The following is a 20,093-nucleotide window of genomic DNA, read 5'->3' as shown; positions in this document are numbered from 1 at the left end:
GGTTGAGTGTTTGTCCAGGAACAAATAGTCTTTTATTCGAACGGTCTCCAAAAGTTCATAAGCAAAAAAAGTGTGCAACGTCTGGTTACCGACAATGCAATCTGTGGCTGCATGGTGAAGCTTTTCTGTCCTGAATTTGTGATCTGCTATCAGAGTCCTTTAATTTCTGTGAACAGAAGGCTCTTTGGGAGAAGAAAGCTTGGGGGTGGGGAGTGACATTGGAATCAGTCTTTTTTCCCCCCTTTTGCTGTTTCCTTCCAGGCAGCAAGTAGTGCTTGAATTCTTCTGATCTTTCCCAGCATCTTACTGAGGTGAGGGCCAGGGAAGGGTTAAGCCAGGCCACAGGCAGGTTTCCCTGCTGGCCTATTTTACTGGGGTGTAGCAGCTGGTCAGGCACCACCTAGGAACTGTTCATAAAAAGGAGACGCCCTACTCCTGATGCCCTTTATCTCCTTTGGAGATTTTCCTTTTACAGCGTGTTTTATCCAGTCTTCAGTGACAACCGTCTTTTTAAAGTCCTAGGTTCCCTTAAACCATTGGGGGTTTACATGTATTCCCAACATTCCCGGTGTAGTATCTGGCAGGATGAAAGGAAAGAGGCAAACCATTAGGGAGAAAATAGACAGTCATTTTGAGGGCTGTGCAAAACTGATGATTTGTAACTAAAATTTACTTGCTTGCAGATAAATTATTTTAAACATTTGGTCACCTTTTGTGGTTTGAAACTTCAATTCGAGTGGATTCCATTTCACACGCTTACTGAGAAGCTTCAGGAGAAGCCTGGTCCTTTCCTAGGTGCAGAGGACACAGGAGAAAGCAAGACACCCAGAGGTCACACTCTCATGGAGCTTATATTCTAATGTATGTGTGTTGGGGGGGGGGGTGGGTAGAGCTAATAAACTTTAAAAATAACTTTTGGGTAAGCATAAGTGCTTTCTCAAAAGGTAGGTAGCCATGGTACCTCTTGGGAGAAATAGTGCAGGCAGAGAGTCTCATGGAGGCCTGAGACTGGGATGGGTTGCTTCAGCCATGGACACAGAAAGAAGGCCCGTGTCACAGGGTTGGAGAGAAGTAGGGTGGAGGGGAGGCGCAGGGTTCTTTCACTGTGGATTTTTCCATGCTTGCCAGAGTTGGCGATTTGCACAACTCCAGGGGGCGCTGTCCTAACCTAAAGCCCGCCCGCAACTGGCATGGGCCCTGATTCACTTCTACGTGCAGAGTTGGGAGAGTTGGGAGGTCAGATGCTGTCCCCTTTATCTGCAAGTCTTTGCCTTGATGTAAAAGCTAGCAATATCGACTGGACGCAGAAGACACAGCTCTTGTGGGGCGAAAAATGGTGGCTGGGGTGGGGGAGGGGAAGGTGCAGCCATGTGTGTCTTGTGGAGTTGGTCAACTGGTGGGGACAGCCTCGAGTTACCCAGTTCTGAGGTGAGAGATCCTATGACATGTCTAGCCAAGACCCACATTTCCCCTCAGGAGAGGTCTGTGGCCACTGGAAGCAGTCCCCTCTCACCTGGAGTGGCCTTCCTTTCTCACACGGGCCTGATATCAGGCCCCTGGATCTGCTTCAAGTTTAAGGAGGCCTGGGGCGTCTCTTCTTAGGTCCCTCTGGTCCGTCCCAGCATCAAGGGCAAGACTTGACAGATGTGGTCCTTTGGTTCCTGCACTTTCCCCAGGCTGGTGTTTGCCTCAGGCAAGCCCCCCAGTGTTGTCTGGCATTTGCTTGGTCTGCCCTACATCCCACTCCCCTGGGGGCCTCTCCCTCCTTCTGGGCTTGCGGGGACTTTGGCCACCCGGGCTCTGGGAAGTAAGCGGATGAGCTATTCTCCATCTGTGCACTGCCGGCTTTCATTGGCTCCTGGACCCTTGGAAGGTACCCAGAATGGCACCCCCTGAGGCCGCATTTCCGGTCAGGCAGGGGAGAAGGCTCTGGAGGAGCCTCCCTGGCTCTTGCCCAGGCAGAAGCAGCCGGTGAGAAGCAGGGACTTGAGTCTCAAGGCCCCCGGCCTCTTCGCTCACCAATCTGTCACCCTGTCCGGGCCTCACTGAATCAGAGTATTTAGACTTCTACCTTTGTCTACTTCAGCTCTCATCCAGAATACTTTGTTTTTGTCTTGTCAGGCTGCCTAGAGCCACAGAAAACCAATATATCCCCTATTCCGTCTTTCTCTTCATCTCCCAAGATCCAGCTGTAGGCCCCAAGACCATGGGTTTGAATCTTAGCTCTGCATTTTACTGGCCACATGGCCTTGATAAGTTGTACCATTTCTAGGAGCCTCAGTTAGCTCATTTGTAAAACAAGGATAATAATAGCACCCACAGAGTTGCAAGTTGTCACAGAGTTACTGCAGGAATTACATGGGATCACTGAAGAAGAATTCCTTGAAACACGCCTAGCCCACAGCAAGGGCTCAGATAATATGAGCAGTATTGAATATTGCAAACCAACTCCTTACTGTCTCCTTCCTCGTAACCTCACACTATGCTCTGGACGGCCTCTGATCTTGGCTTTTTCTGTCTCCCTGAAGTTCTTCTCCACGGTGTCTCCTGGTGTTCTAGACTGAACAGGGGAGCTCGTGTTGGCCCTATATTTGGCTCACGTTGTAGAATCTCCCCCGTCTGCAACCGTAGGCTCTACATGGGTCCCCTTCTGATTGTCATCGCTTTCTGCAGCTGATTTCTTACGGCTTCCGCTTCCACTTGGACTCCATGTGCCATCACAAACCCCACCTGTCTGAAAACCAAATTACCATCTTCCTTCTAAATCGGAAACCCTCTCCCAACTCGCAAATGTATGACTCCATTCTTGGAGCCGTGCTGGTTCCAACCTCGCCTGAATACGCTTCCTCCCGTCTTCTGCCTCCACCTTCTGACACTCCGGGTCCAAAGCATCTGCATTCAGTGTGTCCCTCTTGGAACTATTCTCTTTCCAAGGCCGTGATACACATGCAGTTCCTGAGCGCTCATGCTGTCGTGTTCTAGTCGCTACCCAACCTGCCCCCAGAGCTCCAAGTTCTCCCCTGTGATGTGTCCCGCAGTGGACTGCTTGTCCCCACAGGCAGCCCATGGGAGAGAGAGAACAACCTGGTCAGTATCTTAATCTCAGCCTCACCATACAAGAACTCGGTTTTGCCATCTGAATGATACGCTCCCGCGTGTGTGTACTGACGATTTTTTGGCTTATGTCCACCCCACAATTTGATGTTAGGGGGAACTTCTGGAAAGGCCTCTGAGATTGGTTTGCATGAAGGGCCAAGAGAGTCCTGGGTCAGGACTCAGCATGAGGGCACAGAGAGTCAAAGTGTGGTCAGATTCATTACAGTTTAAGCTACTGGCCTAGTGTAGAAAGTGAGGGGAGATTTCAGGTGGGCTAATAATAGTAACAGTAAATATTCTTACGAATGTTGTCCCCTGGCCCCGTTTCCCGACTTCCAGTTCAGGGACTCGCACCAGATCCTAAGAGTACGAGTGATGACAAAACGAGTAGAAGAGTCAGTTCGCTAAAAGGTCTACGTGTTGTCCTGAGCACGAGTGCTGCTTTGATGCATTAATACATTCATTCCTCCACTATTTCCTACGCAGGTCCTGTGGTCTCCACACTGGGGATATGCCTGCCTGCAGTTCACAGTCAAGCAGGGGAGGCAGATAATACAAACAAGCAATGACCTTGAAGGTCAGTACGTGCTACGGGTAGTCAGATACAGAAGGTCACAGGACCACATATTAGGGATGCTTAACCTTAAACTTAGTGAATCAGATGAGGCTTGGTGGAGGCCATGGAATCTAAGCTAAAACATGAGAGGAAAGCAGGAGTCAGATGGGGACGGGAAGAGTTCCTTGTGGAGGGGAACAGGGCACACAAAAGTCCCTCGGGCAGAGAAGCACGGCATTCGTGAGGAAATGAAGAAGGTTAAGCTTGGGCAAAGCGTGGCCAGGATGCTGAAGAGACAGGACGGGCAGACACAGGGCATTGCAGGGTGGGCACATGAGTTTTGATTTTACGCTAATAGGCTATGAAAAACCATGGGAAGGGTTTCAAAGTTGGAAAGTTGGTGTGTGTGTGTGTGTGTGTATGTGTGTGTGTACAAATGGGTGGGTTTGAGCAGTATTAGAGTTTGCACCAGAGAGAGAAAGGTCATGGATACCCCCCCTCCCCCAGGTTTCCGATTTGAACCACTGGGTGGGGGGGGGGCACTGCTGAGGTCGGGAATACTTGGTGAAATGTGAAAGGGAAGAGGACAGGTTTGCTTTTGTGCATCTTAGGTTTGAGGTTCCTGACAGACTGCCAAGTGGATGTGAATTTGGGGACACTGGTCATCATTGGGAAAGCCAGGAAGGACTTGAGAAAAATCATTCAGATAACGTGTGTGTTTGTTTCTGCGGTAGCCTGAGATCCTGTGGCTGTCAGGAGAGAAATTCACTCCAGCTGGCCCGGAAAAGTGGGGAATTGTTAGGGTACAGAGAGCTTCACGGGGTGTGTTGCTCACCGGGAAGCTATGAGGATGGGAATAGCTCTTCTGGACTATGTAGGACAATGTGGCCACCTGCCACTCGACCCTTCCCTTATACCGCATGCCCCTCTGTGCTCATGCGTGAGGCCTCCAGCCTCCATATCTGCCCCCTGCAGAGCTGACTCCTGCTCTCACTTACCAGAGGACTTGACAGCTGCATTGAAAAGCCTCCTGTGGACTTCACCACAATCTTTAAAAGACTTTTTTGGATCTTTTATTTATTTTTGAGAGAGAGGGACAGAGAGTGCGCAGGGGGAGGAACAGAGAGAGAGGGAGACACAGAATCTGAAGGAGGCTCCAGGCTCCGAGCTGTCAGCCCAGAGCCCGACGCGGGGCTCGAACCCACAAACCATGAAATCTAACCTGACCCGAAGTCGGACGCTCAACCGACTGAGCCACCCAGGCGCCCTGAGTACAGAACTTCTGATCAGACACGATGTTGGTACATTCTTTACTTCCCTGTCTAACCCATGAAATCTGCTGCTGTGTGTTCCTGTTCCATGGAGCAGGGAGGAAAGGGCGTGTGCGCAAAACTGTCTGAATGTCTCCTTTACCAGGAGGATCTGGGCAGTTTGCATGTACTGTACTCTCAAAAGCTTCAGTCCCCTACTCTGTAAGTCAGCGCCTACTTCCCCAGGAGAGACAGTTGCACGAGAGAACACGTGAAATGCTTGCACTCGGTTGACTGTTCCTTTCCTCCTTTTACTTCTCTGTAATTCTTGTGCAAACCACTGTTTGCCCAGAAAACAGGGATTGTACTTCTATGACATTTTTTTTTTTTTTAAATATTTTTTTCAACGTTTATTTATTTTTGGGACAGAGAGAGACAGAGCATGAACGGGGGAGGGGCAGAGAGAGAGAGGGAGACACAGAATCGGAAACAGGCTCCAGGCTCCGAGCCATCAGCCCAGAGCCTGACGCGGGGCTCGAACTCACGGACCGCGAGATCGTGACCTGGCTGAAGTCGGACGCTTAACCGACTGCGCCACCCAGGCGCCCCTTCTATGACATTTTTATAGTGATTCCTATGCATGGGTATTAACAAATGTTTATAGAATGATCATATATTTTTGTTCTGTTAAATAGTAGTTGTAGCCACTCGATAACATGTTAGGAAATTTGAGATGAGGAAAAATCATTTACCTAAAATCCTGCCATTTAAATAAACGCATATAAACTATGATTTATTTCTGATCGGCTTTTTCTTGGGCTTTTTTTTTTTTTACATAAATAGGATCCTAATTTACACACAATAAGATGCAGTGTTTTAAGATGTTTAAACATAAATTATTTGCAGAATGAAAACCATATAATTTAAAAGCGTTTAATTCTCATAACTCTCAAATATCGATGGGCATCTTCCTCTGATTTCCTCTGTTTTGTCCTGAACATCTTGCAGAATCGGCAGTGTTCACTTAGAACCTTATTTAATTCTACCAAATTACAAATACATTCCTGGCAAGAGTTATGGCCCTTCAACTGTACTTTGGTGTGTTAGATTTAATGCAGAACTAATGAGGCCAGTCTACAGGTTTCATTCTCACGTGAGCCAATTAGCCTTACTAACTACTATAGCCACAAACTTCACCCCAATCTTAGTTTCCCACCTTGCAAATGAATGGCAGGGGTCACCCGCGAGAACAGGAGGAGTTCCATGCAAATCCACTGCCATTACTAGACAGCCAATGCAAAGGCTTCATCTTTGAACCATCAGGTGACGTTGTGCGGGGGAGGGGTGCTTAACAGGCACAATTAAAATATCCATGTTCAGCAATTGTTGGATTGGAGAACAAAAGCTCTAGATCCATCTAGAACAAAACTAGTCCAGATCCGGTTTTTTTCAAGGACGGTACATGAAAAAAATCTCTTTACCTCAGATGAAATGGGGGTCGGCAGCTTCAAAACAACGATGTCACCTGGAGAATTCCTTCAGCCGGCTCTCTTTCTTCACATGAACACCACGCCGCTGGTAGGGTTAGTAAATCTGAGAGAGGTGAAGTCCAGCTACCGACTGTGCTAACCCTTGAGTGGACCTCCGAGAAGATCCCAAGAAGCACTTGTGACAAGTGGGAGAGATTTGGAACATGCCCATGAACCTGTTTACCTGAGGTTGGCTTAGAGCAGGGGCGCAGATTTCAAAACTTCTACTTGAGAAAAATGCATCACGCTGTGGCGGGAAGGGGACATTTCTCCAGTGAGACGGTACGACGGCGCTTGTCTCTGCAGGTCTGCGTGGGTCTGCCACGATGCATATTCTGTGCACCGATGTGCTTTCTTTTCAAGATGGCTTGCTCACATACCCACCACTCCTTGCAAGTCCTTGGAGAAGATGTAGGCTATCAAGAAATACATGCATGGGCTCTGATGACTCTCCTGCCCCGGGGGGATGGGTGTGTGCCATCTTGATATTCTGCCTCACCCTCTCTGTGTTTCAGCGCTAAGGCGGGGACCTTAGTACTTCTGTACGGTGGCTATCAACACACATCCGCCATGCTAGTTTTGTCTCACGTTAGAAGAGAAAACGGAGAAACCACTGAGGCTTTCAAGCCGCTTTTGTAGCATCTGGATTTCTTTCTAAGTCCTCCTTGTAAGACCGCAATGTTCAGGAGCTCGTGTTTGATACTGTTCTTGCTGGTTACCATGCTGGTGGCATCAAATGTCCTGATTGATTTTTTCCTGATTGGTCCAACCTGGAACAGGATCAGCTTCAGAAGTGGGACGTCTTGTGGTCTGAAATATGAGATCTGTATTGCCGAGCCGCTCTTGACCATCATTTCTCCCATGGAGCCCACGATCTGCCGATCTGCCGGTGGCTGAATTTCCTCTTGGCTTTCTCTCCGGTGACCCTTCTCACTCCTCCTGGTGCCCCCTTTCCCTCCTGCACTTTCTCCCCCTGCTTACAAACAAAACCCCCCAAACAATAGTCCCCGAACTCTCAAATCCTTCCCTGGGCCCCTGCATCAGACAGAACTGAGTCATTCTGGCTGCCAATTGAGTGGAGGATGTCGGGAAAACGTACCATTGTGTAAGTTAAGGAAAGGGTCAGAGAACCGAAAAGACTCAGCTGCATTAAAGGGCTTCTGTGCCGGATTTTCCTTTTCAGCCATCCAAAGGCATAAATTAAGGACCGTAAGCTTGAAGGTATGGCAGATGAACAGAAACGTAGTTTGTGTCTGTTCTGTATTTCAGTGAAATTCTTCGATATCCCCGAAACTCCATCAAGAAGCGTCACATATTTTTCATGTCAGCTCTGTTCCCTGCCACCTTTGTTTTCCAGCCTGCGTGCCTGCCTCCCCTTAACAGCTGGACACATCACCATTCCATTTTTCTATTGGTTGTGACTGAAGTAGCTTGAGGTCAATTATTTCCCCAGCAATTGACAAAGAATCTTGACGAAGAGGAAAGTGACATTGTCCCTTAAACAACACTGCTCCCTCCTCCCCCTGCCCTCCCAGTTGAGAGGGGGGCAGACTTTCCTTTTGCAAGCCGCCCAGCAGGGCAGGGGCGGTGGGGTCTGTGGAAGTGCGTGGGTAACATATGGTAAGTGGAGAAAATATTTATATTCATGGGGAAAGAGCAGGAGAAGATCCAAAGAAGGTCATTCCACGGAGATTTCAAGCCAGAGACCTGCAGACTTGATAAGTCTGTCTTTGGCCTGGAAACCCCCAGGAGTTTAGAGAAAGAGTTTTGTTTTGTTTTGTTTTGTTGCATTCCCACCACCTGTGCTCCTCTTAACAATCTGAATTGTTGGCGATTTCAAAAAGGGACTATCCCTCCCCCAAAGCTCCAGGACAGTATCACCCTGGACCTTCCCAGGGCCCTGCCTGGCTCCCACCGCCTTTCCTCCCTCTGCCGCTGCCCTCCACACCAGAATTCAAAGCCGTTCTCTCTGGGCCTCTGGGGCCTGTCGGGCGTTTCTTCCCTTGTGTCGACTGGGGAGCGGGTAACCGAGCGCACTGGCAAAGTGGGCTTTGGGGGCAACTGCTTCTCCGGGGAAGGGTATAAATTATTAATCGGTACTAGATTGCTTTCTGATGAGCCCCCACGAAACCTCCAGTGCCTTCTCCGGCGCTTTCCGGCCGGCATTTTGCGTCACAGCTTCCTAAGAGAGGCAAAGGGCCCTCTTCCAGTCCCCAGTGGGAAAACTCGCGCTGTTCCGCAGGGCCACAGTCCAGCGCGCGGGACGGAACACCTGCCTTCCGAGCGGCGGTCGCGCTGCGGTGCAGACGCGCCCACCCGCGTCCCGGGATCCGCAGACACTGGACCGACACACCCACGTGCGCTCCTTCCCGCGCCCCGGAGGCGCAGCTGCGCGCGTCCCCTCCCGCGTCCTGTGCCCCCCGCCGCCCCCAGACCGCAGGGGGGAAATGTGCGCAGCCTCACGTGCAGGGTAGCGGAGAGCCAGGAGAGGGTCATTTCCCACCTAGCCGTCGAAAGTTTATTCCTCCCGCACGGAGGGGTGCGGGACGATGAGAAGCCGGGTACTTTGGAGACACCCCCAAAGCGGCGGAGCTCCGCGACTCTCTTGCAACTCGTGTTTGGAGGGGGCTTCTTACTCTCCATTCCTCCTCCCCCCAAATTGCAGTTCCCTGGGGGCGGGTATTGAGATGGGGGTACAGGTGCGTCTGGACTCGCGCTTGGGAGGGGTCCCCCAGGGTCCGCTCGTGAAGCAGACCATAAACGAGCGGCCTCTGCACCGAGGCCACGCTTAATGGATTCTTGCAGATAAAAGAACCAGGCTACCTTTCTTTGCTATAATGGCCCCTGAGGCTAACGTCTTAAAGAGGAAACAAAGGGATTGTTTTACAGCACTGGCGGGGAGGGGTGGGGAGGTGGGGAAGACCGGCGGGCGGGGAGGGGGGGGGGGACGGGCCCCCGCTTCTTAACCCTTCCCCTCCCGCGGCCTGGGCCTCCCCAAGCCTCGCCCTCGCACCCACGAGCCCCAACAGCACGGAGGAGGCGCCGCTGCTGGACGGGGTCCCCTGTGACCCGGCCCCCGGCTCTCCTCACTCCCTTCCTGTTCTTTCTAAAGATCCTCTGAAAGGGAGGACAGAAATTGTCAAGGGGACCAGTGTCGTGCGAGCTGCAGTTTTGAGTCCATCCAGGGGGGACGTTTCTCGCGAGCCCCGGGGGACCACTCAGGATCGTCGGGTGGCAGTGCCGTCAGGGCTGGGACTCTCGGGGGCCGGCGGCGCGGAGCGCACCGCGTGCGGACGCCGGGAAGGCCTCTCCCAAGTGCGCCCCGCACCTCGCGCAGGTTCTGCTCCCGGCCGCTTTGCTGACACAGTTGTTCAGGTGTGAGTGGCGTGCAAGCCGCTTGGGCGTCTTTTACGGGAAGTTTACGTTTGCAAACAGCGGCGGGAGAGAGAGAGAGAGAGAGAGAGAGAGAGAGACAGGGAGAGAGAGAGAGAGAGAGAGAGAGAGAGAGAGGAGTCGCGGTCGCATCTGCTTCCTGGCTTTTTGTTCTGGCTCCAGGAAGAGATCAAAACAATGGTTAAATAGCAATTGAAGACAACTGGTGTAAGGAATAAGCAACCTGACAACAAAAATGCCTACAGGGATGGGTTTTTGAAAATCCTTTATTATGGAAATACACAAACACTGATGGAAACAAAATGGTTTAATGCAGTGAGTCTCAAATGTAAGCAAGAGTCCGAATCACAGAGCAGAAACCTGGGGCGGGCCTGTTAAAACCCAGGTTGCTGCACCCCACCCCCAGAGATTTTTATTTAGTAGATGCGGGGTCTCCTGCTCCAGCTTGAGAATTTGCAAGTGTGTGTGTCCCAGGTGATGCTGAGGGTGTGGAAAAGACACTGTGTCGTCCACTGGTATAAATTCCCTTACCTTGCCCAGCTTTAATAGGTGTGACATTTTCTCCTCAGGTGTCTTCTGTTCCTTCCCCCAACTTTGTGGTGTCCTGGAGATTTTGTTTTGTTTTGTTTTGTTTTAGAAGGGTAGGTCTACATGAGATCAACCTTAGCTCAGTAGCTATTAAATTTTTTTTTTTTTTTACTTTAGAGAAAGCGTGTGTGAGCAAGCTATGGAGGGACAGAGAGAGGGAGAGCATCCCAAGCAGGCTCCACAGTCAGTGTGGAGCCCAAGGAGAGGCTGGAACTCTCAAAGAGTGAGATCATGACCTGAGCCAAAATCAAGAGTCTGGATGCTCAGCTGACTGAGCCACCCAGGCACCTGTGCCAGAGAGTTTTAAGGCAAATCCCAGGTGTTGTGTCATTTTATCCATATGGATGATGTCTTCAAAGTATTTATTTATTTATTTTGAGAGAGAGCATGCATGTGTGCACAAGTTGGGGGAGGGGCGCAGAGAGAGAGAGAGAGAGAGAGAGATAGAGAGAATCCCAAGTAGGCCCCTCTATGTCAGGCCAGAGCCTAACTGGGGCTCTCCACTCAAGAAATTGAAAGATCATGACCTGAGCCAAAATTGGGAGTGCAGGGAGTAGGGTGCCTGAGTGGCTCAGTCAGTTAAATCACCGATTTCAGCTCAGGTCATGTTCTTATGATTTGTGAGTTCGAGAGCCCATGTGGGGCTCTGTGCTGACAGCTCAGAGCCTGGAGACTGCTTCGGATTCTGTGTCACCCTCTCTCTCTCTTTGCCCCTCCCCTGCTCATGCTCTGTCTCAAAAATAAATAAATATTTGAACAATTTTTAACAAAATCAAGAGTTAGATGCTTAACCAACTGAGCCACCCGGGTCCCCCCCCCCCCCCCCCCGCCGATGGACGGAATTTTAATTCAGTAGTTATTTAAGCCAAGAGGGACTAAACGCTATGAGAGGTAGTAGAAAAACCTTTATATGCTTCTGAGAAGTTCAGCCTCCCTTCTGGTCATGCTGGGGCCAAGTTCAGAGCCTCTCTCTGTAAAGCCACACCTACATCTTGGTTTTGAGAGCACGCTTCACGAGTTCCTCGCAAGCCAAACTTGTCAGGTTCCTCTAATGCTGCTGGCTTTTCCAGCAAGCTGGCCTGGTTTGGGGAGCCACCTGGTCCCCACCTTTCAGCTTCAGGTCATTATCTGTCTTGTCATGTATTCCCATGACCATCATTTATCCTCGAGTGTTTTCCTAAGAAGTCACCTTTCCCTAGGACTGAGCTTTGAACCACAGGGGTGGGGTGGCGTCCACAAAAGTGCAAACCCAGGGTGATATTTTGAATTACGGAATCCTTTTGTAAGGATCCTGGGCTGGCACCCCAGGGGGAGCTGCCGTGGGCTGCCTGCACCTTACAATTACTGGTTTCGGAAAAGGGGAGGTTCCAGCCCCTAGCCTCTGGGAATGGCCATCCCTGAAGCCCAGCTCGATCTTCCTTCGTTGGTGGGTCCTGTACAGTCTGGCTTTGTGGGTCACTTTTGTTCAGAAAGGCTCCGAGTTCCCACTTACATTCTATATTCGGCTGGTCTTCGCTGTGAAGCTTCTACCTAGGCCACCCAACCCTCCCTTCGGCCCCTCTGAGAGAACCCCCCCCCCCACACACACATTTAGGATCTCTCCTCCCCCACCCCCCTTTCTCATCCCAAACCCCCTGGAGTCCCTTCCCCACGCCCACCCTCAGAGCTTTCTTAGGCTGTTCAAAAGTTCACTCTCTTACATGTTGCTTGTTCTTTCTTTCTTCTATTTGCCTGGCTCTCCAGGAAGCTGTACGAATGTTTCCTTTCTCCATCTGCTGCTAAAGAAAGCCCTGGGGACGGAGTAGACTCCTCCACCCCGAGCTCTGTTCCTATTTTCATTGTACCTCATCTTCCTATGTTTTTCTTCTTCTGTCAGCCTGGAATCAGCTGTCACTGCTCTATTTTCTCATGGGTCCTTCAACTTGCCTTTGCTTTTCTAGCCTCCTTGAGAGAAAATGCAAACAGCATGTGTTTGCTCCCCTTTGGGTCCTTATCGCACCTAATTTTGTTTGGTCGTCGGGCTGCCATGTTGCCCACTGATAGAAGCAGTTTTTCCCACTTGTACGAGGAAGGAAGGCTGCGGGGTGCTGGGGCAAGGTTTGGGATCAGCGGATTCGAGCCCAGCCCTGGTTCTGCCTTTTGATAGCTTGTGTCGCTGGATTCAACCCTGGGACCTCAGCCCCTTATTCGAACGTGGCAAAAAAACCCCAAACCAACCAACAAACAAAACCCCCACAAAAAAACAAACCAACTAAACCAAACAAAAAAACCCTTCATCTGCAGAATGGGGTTTGAATAGTTCGCAAAGTTGTGAGCCGTTCAGTGGGATGATGCGTGTGTCAGTCACGCCCACAAAGGTAGAGCCTCTTGCCTTCATCTTGTCAGTGTCTTCTAAGTTTGCAGTTGTTGAAATCTACTCTGAAGGAGAGCCCAAGGGTGGAGCCTTTCTGATGGTTTTGGTGACTCTTTCCCCTGTCACCTGCCTCCCTAGGTCAGCCCTGGCCTGGAGGTGCGCCTCTGAGAGGCCAAGCTGGTCCCTCCCTAAACGCGAGTCTCTGAGTCTCTGCGGATGTCACTGGGGGAGCTTGGAGGAAGCACCCATGGGCAGGGCTCTGCGGGTGTCACTCTCTCCCCTACCTTTTTGTGGCCTCAGTGACAATGCAAAGGAAGTGATAATGCACAGGCTGGTCTTTAATGAGAGGAGCTGACAGTGGCCATGGGAGACTTCCCCGTGAGCAAAAGGAGGAACTGTCTGGCTGAGGCAGGGCTGACAGGAGGTTGTAACCGCAGCAGCAGCCGGTCGGTTGGTGGCCCTCACTGAAGCCGCCGTGCCTTTTGCCAGTTGTCCCAGGTGCTGTTCCTGGCTGTTTGATGGGCCACAACTCGTCAGGGATGTCCAGGCCCTACCCTGTTCTGCACCTCGCACGTGCTTCTCAGGATGTCTGTGTGTTGAATGCTCATTCGTACTTCCTAGGCCTTTGAGATCATCCTGGCTCTGGGCTGCGGTCTGGTCCAGGGATGGCCATGTCCCTTTTAGTCACCACTCTGTCTTCAGAGCGTTGTAGGGAATGTGGAAAGGGTAGCTTGTTTACCTTTTCGCCTCTTGGTCGTTCCTGCCTACCCTGACTCAGATCTGAGGGGCGTAGTGGCTGTTCCCCTGAAGGAGAAGCGCCCGACTCTCTCTGCGTCTCTGTGCTCCTTGTAGTTGTTGTGTGAAGCTGGATTGCTCGCAAGGTGAAGGCTCTGTGTCGAGGCCACTCCCTACAGCCAGGTCTGGGCAGGGGAAGCTGGTAGTTCATATCCAAGAGTAAACAATAGTGCTGCTGGGAGGCCAACCTCCTGGCCCCGGGGGTGAATGGGGGTAAATGGGCTGCTTCAGCCACAGGCCAGTCACTGGAGGGTTTATCCGGTTAGAGCTGTAGAAATGAGTCATCGAGGGTCTGGTCCCCAGACAGTGCTTCGTGCTTACAACCACTCTGCAGAAACTGTGGGCCTGCAGAGGGTGAGGGGATGTTTCTTGTCTCCTTTTTGGAAAGTGGAGAGACTGTTCACCCAAACTCCCCAGGAAGCGTCCAAGAGGCAGGCCAGGTCGGAGGGAGATATTCCCCTTAACCCCTTGTCCCAGGCTCACTCTCAAAGCAACTATGTGAGTGTCGCTGGCTGGTGGGAAGGGAGAAGCAGCTGAGGGAGAGGATGTGGTTACTTTGCAAAACCCTGTTCTGTTACAGGATCAAAAAAAGAAAAAAAGATGTTGCAAAACACACTCATGTTACAACTTAATAAACCCGTGGGACATTAAAACAGCGTGTGTGGGGGTGGGGGTGGGGGTGGGTGTTTTCCTGGGTATTATTGTACAGAGGGCCTTGGTCCTCAATGGCTGTTTAGTGTCATCAGTATAGTTTAGCAAGAAAGTTAATCACATCTCCTTGTATTACTTTGCTAGGGCTGCCCTAACGAACCACCACGGACTGGAGGCCTCAACAGCAGAACTTTACTTTCTCACAGTTTTGGAGGCCAGCATTCTGAGACTATGGTTCTTTCTGGGCCTCTCTCTTTGCCTTGCAGATGGCTGCCTTCTCCGGGTGTCCACATATGGTCTTTCCTCTGCACGTGTCTGTGTCCGAATCCCCTCTTCTTATAAAGATACCAGTCGTATTGGTTCCCAACCTAATGGCCTCATTGGAACTTAATTACCTCTTTAAAAAACCCTACCTCAAATATAGTCCTTTTCTCAAGTCTTGGGAATTAAGCCTCCAGCATATGAATTTGGTGGGGGCACAGTTCAGCCCCAACCCTCCCCAAGAGTCATGCGTGGCACAGAACGGGGTTTTGGAGTTTAAACAGCATAAGGGCTTAACTATGGGGGGAAAAAATGACATGAATTAGTAAGAAATTTTTTCGTCGGAAGAAAACAGCTGAAACGTGCGTGTACCTTTCAAAACCAGTTATGTCGCCAGGTTTAGAAGATCGGAATGGGGGCACCTGGGTGGCTCAGTCGGTTAAGCGTCCGACTTGGGCTCAGGTCATGATCTCACGGTCCGTGAGTTCGAGCCCCGCGTCGGGCTCTGTGCTGACAGCTCAGAACCTGGAGCCTGTTTCAGATTCTGTGTCTCCCTCTGTCTCTGACCCTCCCCTGTTCATGCTCGGTCTCTCTCTGTCTCAAAAAAAAAAAAAAAAAAAAAAAAAAATCGGAATGTAGACCTAAGCCACTTACGTTAGGATAGTGGGAGCAGAGATGATTAGATTTGTTTCCATTTCATGAATTTTATTGCTGTTATATTGCCTTTATCATTAAAAATTATAAATGCAAAATGAATAGAGACATCGCGCGTGCATCGCCCTTAGAAACTGCCTATTCCGGTCTCTTCACTTTGGAGAAGGGAGCTGAGACGCCGAAGACAGAGTGAGGCCACCCCCACAGCTCGACCCCTTGCCCCCAGCCCCCACTGTGCCCCACTGGGCAGGGAAAGCTTTGCCCGGAGGTAGTTGCTTTGGTTCTTAGATTTCCGCAGGCGGATGGAAATAGGCTGGAGGTCTTAAAGCCATCATCCTCTGATCCTGAGTTGGGACTTTTGCTACATTTTCAGAGAATACTTTCCTTTGTTTGTTTTTCTGATAAACCTTCAAACCAGCGCAGACTCTTCCGCAGCCCCCACGAGACCCAGATGAGACGTGCACTGTCTCATTTCCCTTCTCATCTCCACCCACAACACCCACACAAACAAGAGTTGAGCCGGGTTGAGTACTAGAATCCTTCCTGACTTTTCTGAACAGAGTTCTTTATCCCTTTCTCTGTAAAAACAGTGTGAAAGCAGCCCATCGGGGCGTTTCTGGTTTCCGGAGGCAGGCGCGGCTCCCAGGAAGGCTGGGACCTGGCGCCTCAGTCTCCCTGTGGGGGACAGAGGTCCTCGGAGCCACATGGGAAGCCCTTCCCAAAACGCAGGAACCGCATGTCAGCACACATTCATCACCAGCCGCACAGCACTTCATGCAGAATCCAGATACTCGGGATCTGATATGAGCCGACATTCTGGAAACTTGAAGGCCAAGCAGTGACTTCCTAAGTCAACTGGTTCCCTATTGCAAGGAAAATTAGGATGCACGGATGTTTATTTATAGGTCTGAGGAAGGATACAGCATTGTTTGATACGTGAAGGGGCTAGTGTGTTTTGTGTTTAAAGGAATCCCCCAGAGTCCTGAGATAGATGGCTTATGTCTCCATGGCATGGAATCCCCCGGCCTGTTCCTCGCTGTCACGACCAAGCCTACCATCTGCTCTGAGATACTCTGGGTCTGTGCCCAGGGTTGTCGAGCAGAACTCACCTCCACTGCCTTTTGCATCCTTCCCCTTCCCAGAACACACAGCTCCCTCCTCTCATGCCCTCAGCTGGTCCTGCGTGACGTACTCTGGAACACGATTCCTCACCTCCAGCCTTATGTGGGTCTCAAACGTTTTCCTGTTCTTGATTTGGGGTAGGATGATTAGTCCCAAATATTTTCTTAGGTGATTTAAAAAACTGTGGTAAATGGGGCACCTGGGTGGCTCACTCGGTTAAGTGTCTGACTTTGGCTCAGGTCTTGATTTCACGGCTCATGAGTTCAAGCCCCACGTTGGGCTCTGTGCTGATAGCTCAGAGCCTCGAGCCTGCTTTGGATTCTGTGTCTTCCTCTGTCTCTGCCCCTCCCCCACTCACACTCTGCCTCTCTCTCTCAAAAATAAATAAACATTAAAAGAAATGTTCTAAATTGTGGTAAAGGAGCATACAGAGCATAAAATTTAATATTTTGACCATTTTGTTTTATTATTATTTTTTAAAGTTTATTTATTTATTCTGAGAGAGAGAGAGAGAGAGTGTGCTTGCAAGTGGGGGAGGGGCAGAGAGCGAGGGAGAGAGAGAATCCCCATCAGGCTCTGCACTGTCAGTGCAGAGCCCGACATGGGGCTTGAACTCATGAACCGGTGAGATCATGACCTGAGCCGAGATCAAGAGTCATGACCTGAGCTGAGATCCAGAGTCAGACACTCAACTGACTGAGCCACCCGGGTGACCTGCTTCACTTCTTGGAAAAGGAAGAAAGAAACTGGAACAGTCCAGATTTTCCTGTGATTCACTTGGGACCCATACCTGGGATAGCTCTCTTACCAACGCATGCTCAAAGAATTCAAGGAGAACAAACTTTGTTGGGAACACAAGCTCAACTCTGGCACACAGAATGGGAGAAGAAATGCTTTCGGGGGAGGGAAAAAACCTCCTTTTCACCTATCACATGAAATGGAACAGTGTCCTTGATCCATGGCATTGGCTGGTGGCTGGTGGTTTGAGTGGGGGAAAGAGTGACTTTTGGTCTCCCCAGGCCAACCAAGTCCAGCTACCCCTACTCTCCTGGGCATCTTGCACAATGGACCCATTTGGCTGTGCCAACTGTGGGCGTATGACTCACTTCTGAGCCTTTGAAACACCAACTTGTTAGTTCTTGATGGAACTTCAGAGGTGACCTTAATAGTGGCCTTGCCTCACGATGCTCATGTTCCCACAGCTGGAGGTGGTAGTAGAACCCAGGACTTGAGTGTTCACTTTGGCTCCCAGAGTTTTACAAACAAGGCAGACCTTGTTTAGAGGTTGAAGAACATCTCTGACGATGTTCTGCAGATGGCTTGGACCCGCGGCCAACTGGATTGACAAGGGTGCTACTTCTTTTGGGGTTTAAACTTCAATAGCTGTGACCTATTAGCAGTTCTATGGTTAATAGTCTCTACTTCAGATAGTGAAGAGAATATCTTCACTCGAGGTAAGCAAACACTGACCATGTGCTGTGACCCAGCCCCAATTCTAGTCACTTTTACAGTGAGAAAGGTTCTTATCTTATAGACACCGGTTCAACGTGTAATTCATCCAATGTTGCACATCCAATGTAATTCATCCAATGTTGCACAATTCATCCAAAGACTGAACTCTCACTCTGGAGACTGAGCTTTCAACCCAGCACTCTGGGGTGTGCCTTGATTGACTTGGTGTCTCCTCCTCAGAGCAAACAGAAGCCATCAGATGGGGACACACTCCGTCTCCCTCCACTAAACTGACACCCGCCCCCCTCCCCGCCTGCGTACCGTCCCCCTTCCTTGTGCCTTGTGCTTCTCCCAGCTCCTTGCTCCCTGGCTTACCTGCCTTCTTAAGGACTTGATGACCATACTCTTCCTCCTATATTTTCAACCTCTTGTTGAGGTTGTCATTCACTGACTCCTTCCTGCCTTCAGTATCTCCCATATCGACAAAAAAACGTAATGCCCGCAATCACACCTCGTCACATATGTACGTATGTGCTCTGTGCTTACTGAATGAATCGTCGAGATGTTTGCATTTATTTTTCCACCTTGTGTCATCTCCCCTCTGCAATCGTCACCCCCTTGAATGTGGTCTTTCCAATGTCATGATGGCCTCCCTGCTGCTACATCCAGTGAACACGCCTTAGCCCTCTTGAGCTGTCTGACGGTGCTCCCCACTCCTTAGACACGCTCCTCCGATGCACCTCCAAAGTGCTACTTACTTCGCACTGTGTTTGGGGCTACTTACTTTCTGTTCCTCCTCCTTGGGGAAAAGAACACCTCTTGTCCTTCTGGAAACTCCTCTACCCCACTTGTGGGGCTGTCTGTAGAGAAGCTAGTTTTCTTCGGCAACCAGCGTGGCTCCCTGCTGGCTTGGATACCCAGCTGGGGAGGAAGGCGAGACCCCTGCTCCTCCTTTCCACGTGGAGAGATTTTCACTAGAGCCGCAGCTCCTGAAATGCGCTCCCTGGACCAGGGGTATCAGCGTCTCTTGCAAGCATGTAAGAAATGCAGGTTCCCAGTTCCCCCTCAATCCACATTTGACCAATTCCCCAGGGGATTCTGATGCATGGTAAAATTTGAGGATTAGCCTAATACCCTGGTTGTGTTGTTTTCTAAGTTTATGGAGGTTTAATTTACAAACAGTAACGTTCACTCTTTTTACACACACAGTTCTAGGAATTTTAGCCAATGTATAGTTGTGTCATCACTATCGTTGACATGATATTCAATACTTCTATCACCCTCAAATATTCCCTTATCCTCCTTTGTACTTAATCCCTTCCTTCACCCCAACCCCTGGCAACTACTGATCTTGTTTTGTTTTTGTAGCCTTACCCTTTCCGGAAGACTGTATAGGTGGAATCATACAGCGTGTGGCCCTTTGAGATTGCTTCTTTCACCGAACACAGTGCTTTTGAGATTCATCCACATTGTTGTATGAGGGGCGAGTTCTTTATTTATTTATTTATTTATTTATTATTTAAAAAAAAAAAATTTTTTTTCCAACGTTTATTTATTTTTGGGACAGAGAGAGACAGAGCATGAACGGGGGAGGGGCAGAGACAGAGGGAGACACAGAATCAGAAACAGTCTCCAGGCTCTGAGCCATCAGCCCAGAGCCCGACGCGGGGCTCGAACTCACGGACCGCGAGATTGTGACCTGGCTGAAGTCGGACGCCTAACCGACTGCGCCACCCAGGCGCCCCGGGCGAGTTCTTTTTTATCATCGAGTCGTACCTTTTGTGCGGACGCTGGAATTTGTTCAGTCATTCACTGGTCGGTGGGACACTTAGGTGATTTCCAGTATTTGGCAACTATGGATAAAACTTGTATAAACATTCATGTACAGACCTTTCTGTGGACAGGTGTTTTCATTTCTCGTAGATCAATCCTTAGGGGAGGGTTCTGGGTCGTATGATAAAAGCACATTTAGTTTCATGAGAAACCATCTTCTAAAGTGGCTGTATTATTTTGTGCTCTAGTCCACAATGGAAGAAAACTTCAGAGGTCCATGTCCTTGTCAGCACTTGGCATTGTCAGGTTTGAAAATTTTAGCCATTTTGATTGGTGTGTGCCTGGGATTTTTTTTTTTTTTTTTTTTTTTTTTTTTTTTTTTGGTTTTCTTTTTCGTAATTCCAAGGGCAAAGTGGAGGAGGGAAGGTGGGTCGAGAGGTGACTCATCTGACAGGTGAGTTTGGGAGGGGGCCAGTGTGACAGCTCCCTCTTCTGCCTGCAGAGAACATGACTTACGGTGCCTCCTGGCAAACTGAGCTGGGCAGGCTGTGTTCCCAGGCTTTGAGAACAAAGCCTGGCTTTGAGTGGGGGTAACTTTCATCCTTAGGCACAACATTAAG

The 20,093-nt window shown here is 50.0% G+C and overlaps 1 long non-coding RNA gene across 1 annotated transcript in view; it reads left to right on the top strand.

The window, feature by feature from the left end:
- Positions 1-7,953: 7,953 nt before the first annotated feature.
- LOC121038220 (uncharacterized) overlaps positions 7,954-20,093 on the top strand; it is a 31,237-nt gene continuing 19,097 nt past the window's right edge. The window contains exon 1 of the long non-coding RNA XR_005794238.1: positions 7,954-8,051. This is a non-coding gene — a long non-coding RNA (uncharacterized LOC121038220). The remainder of the gene's footprint in view (positions 8,052-20,093) is intronic.

The sequence above is a fragment of the Herpailurus yagouaroundi genome, unplaced genomic scaffold (assembly GCF_014898765.1).
Source record: "Herpailurus yagouaroundi ecotype Mexico unplaced genomic scaffold, PumYag 165, whole genome shotgun sequence".
NCBI classification, from domain to species: domain Eukaryota; kingdom Metazoa; phylum Chordata; class Mammalia; order Carnivora; family Felidae; genus Herpailurus; species Herpailurus yagouaroundi.
The sequence above is the reverse complement of the archived record's forward strand: the minus strand, read 5'-3'. Positions and strand labels throughout refer to the sequence as shown.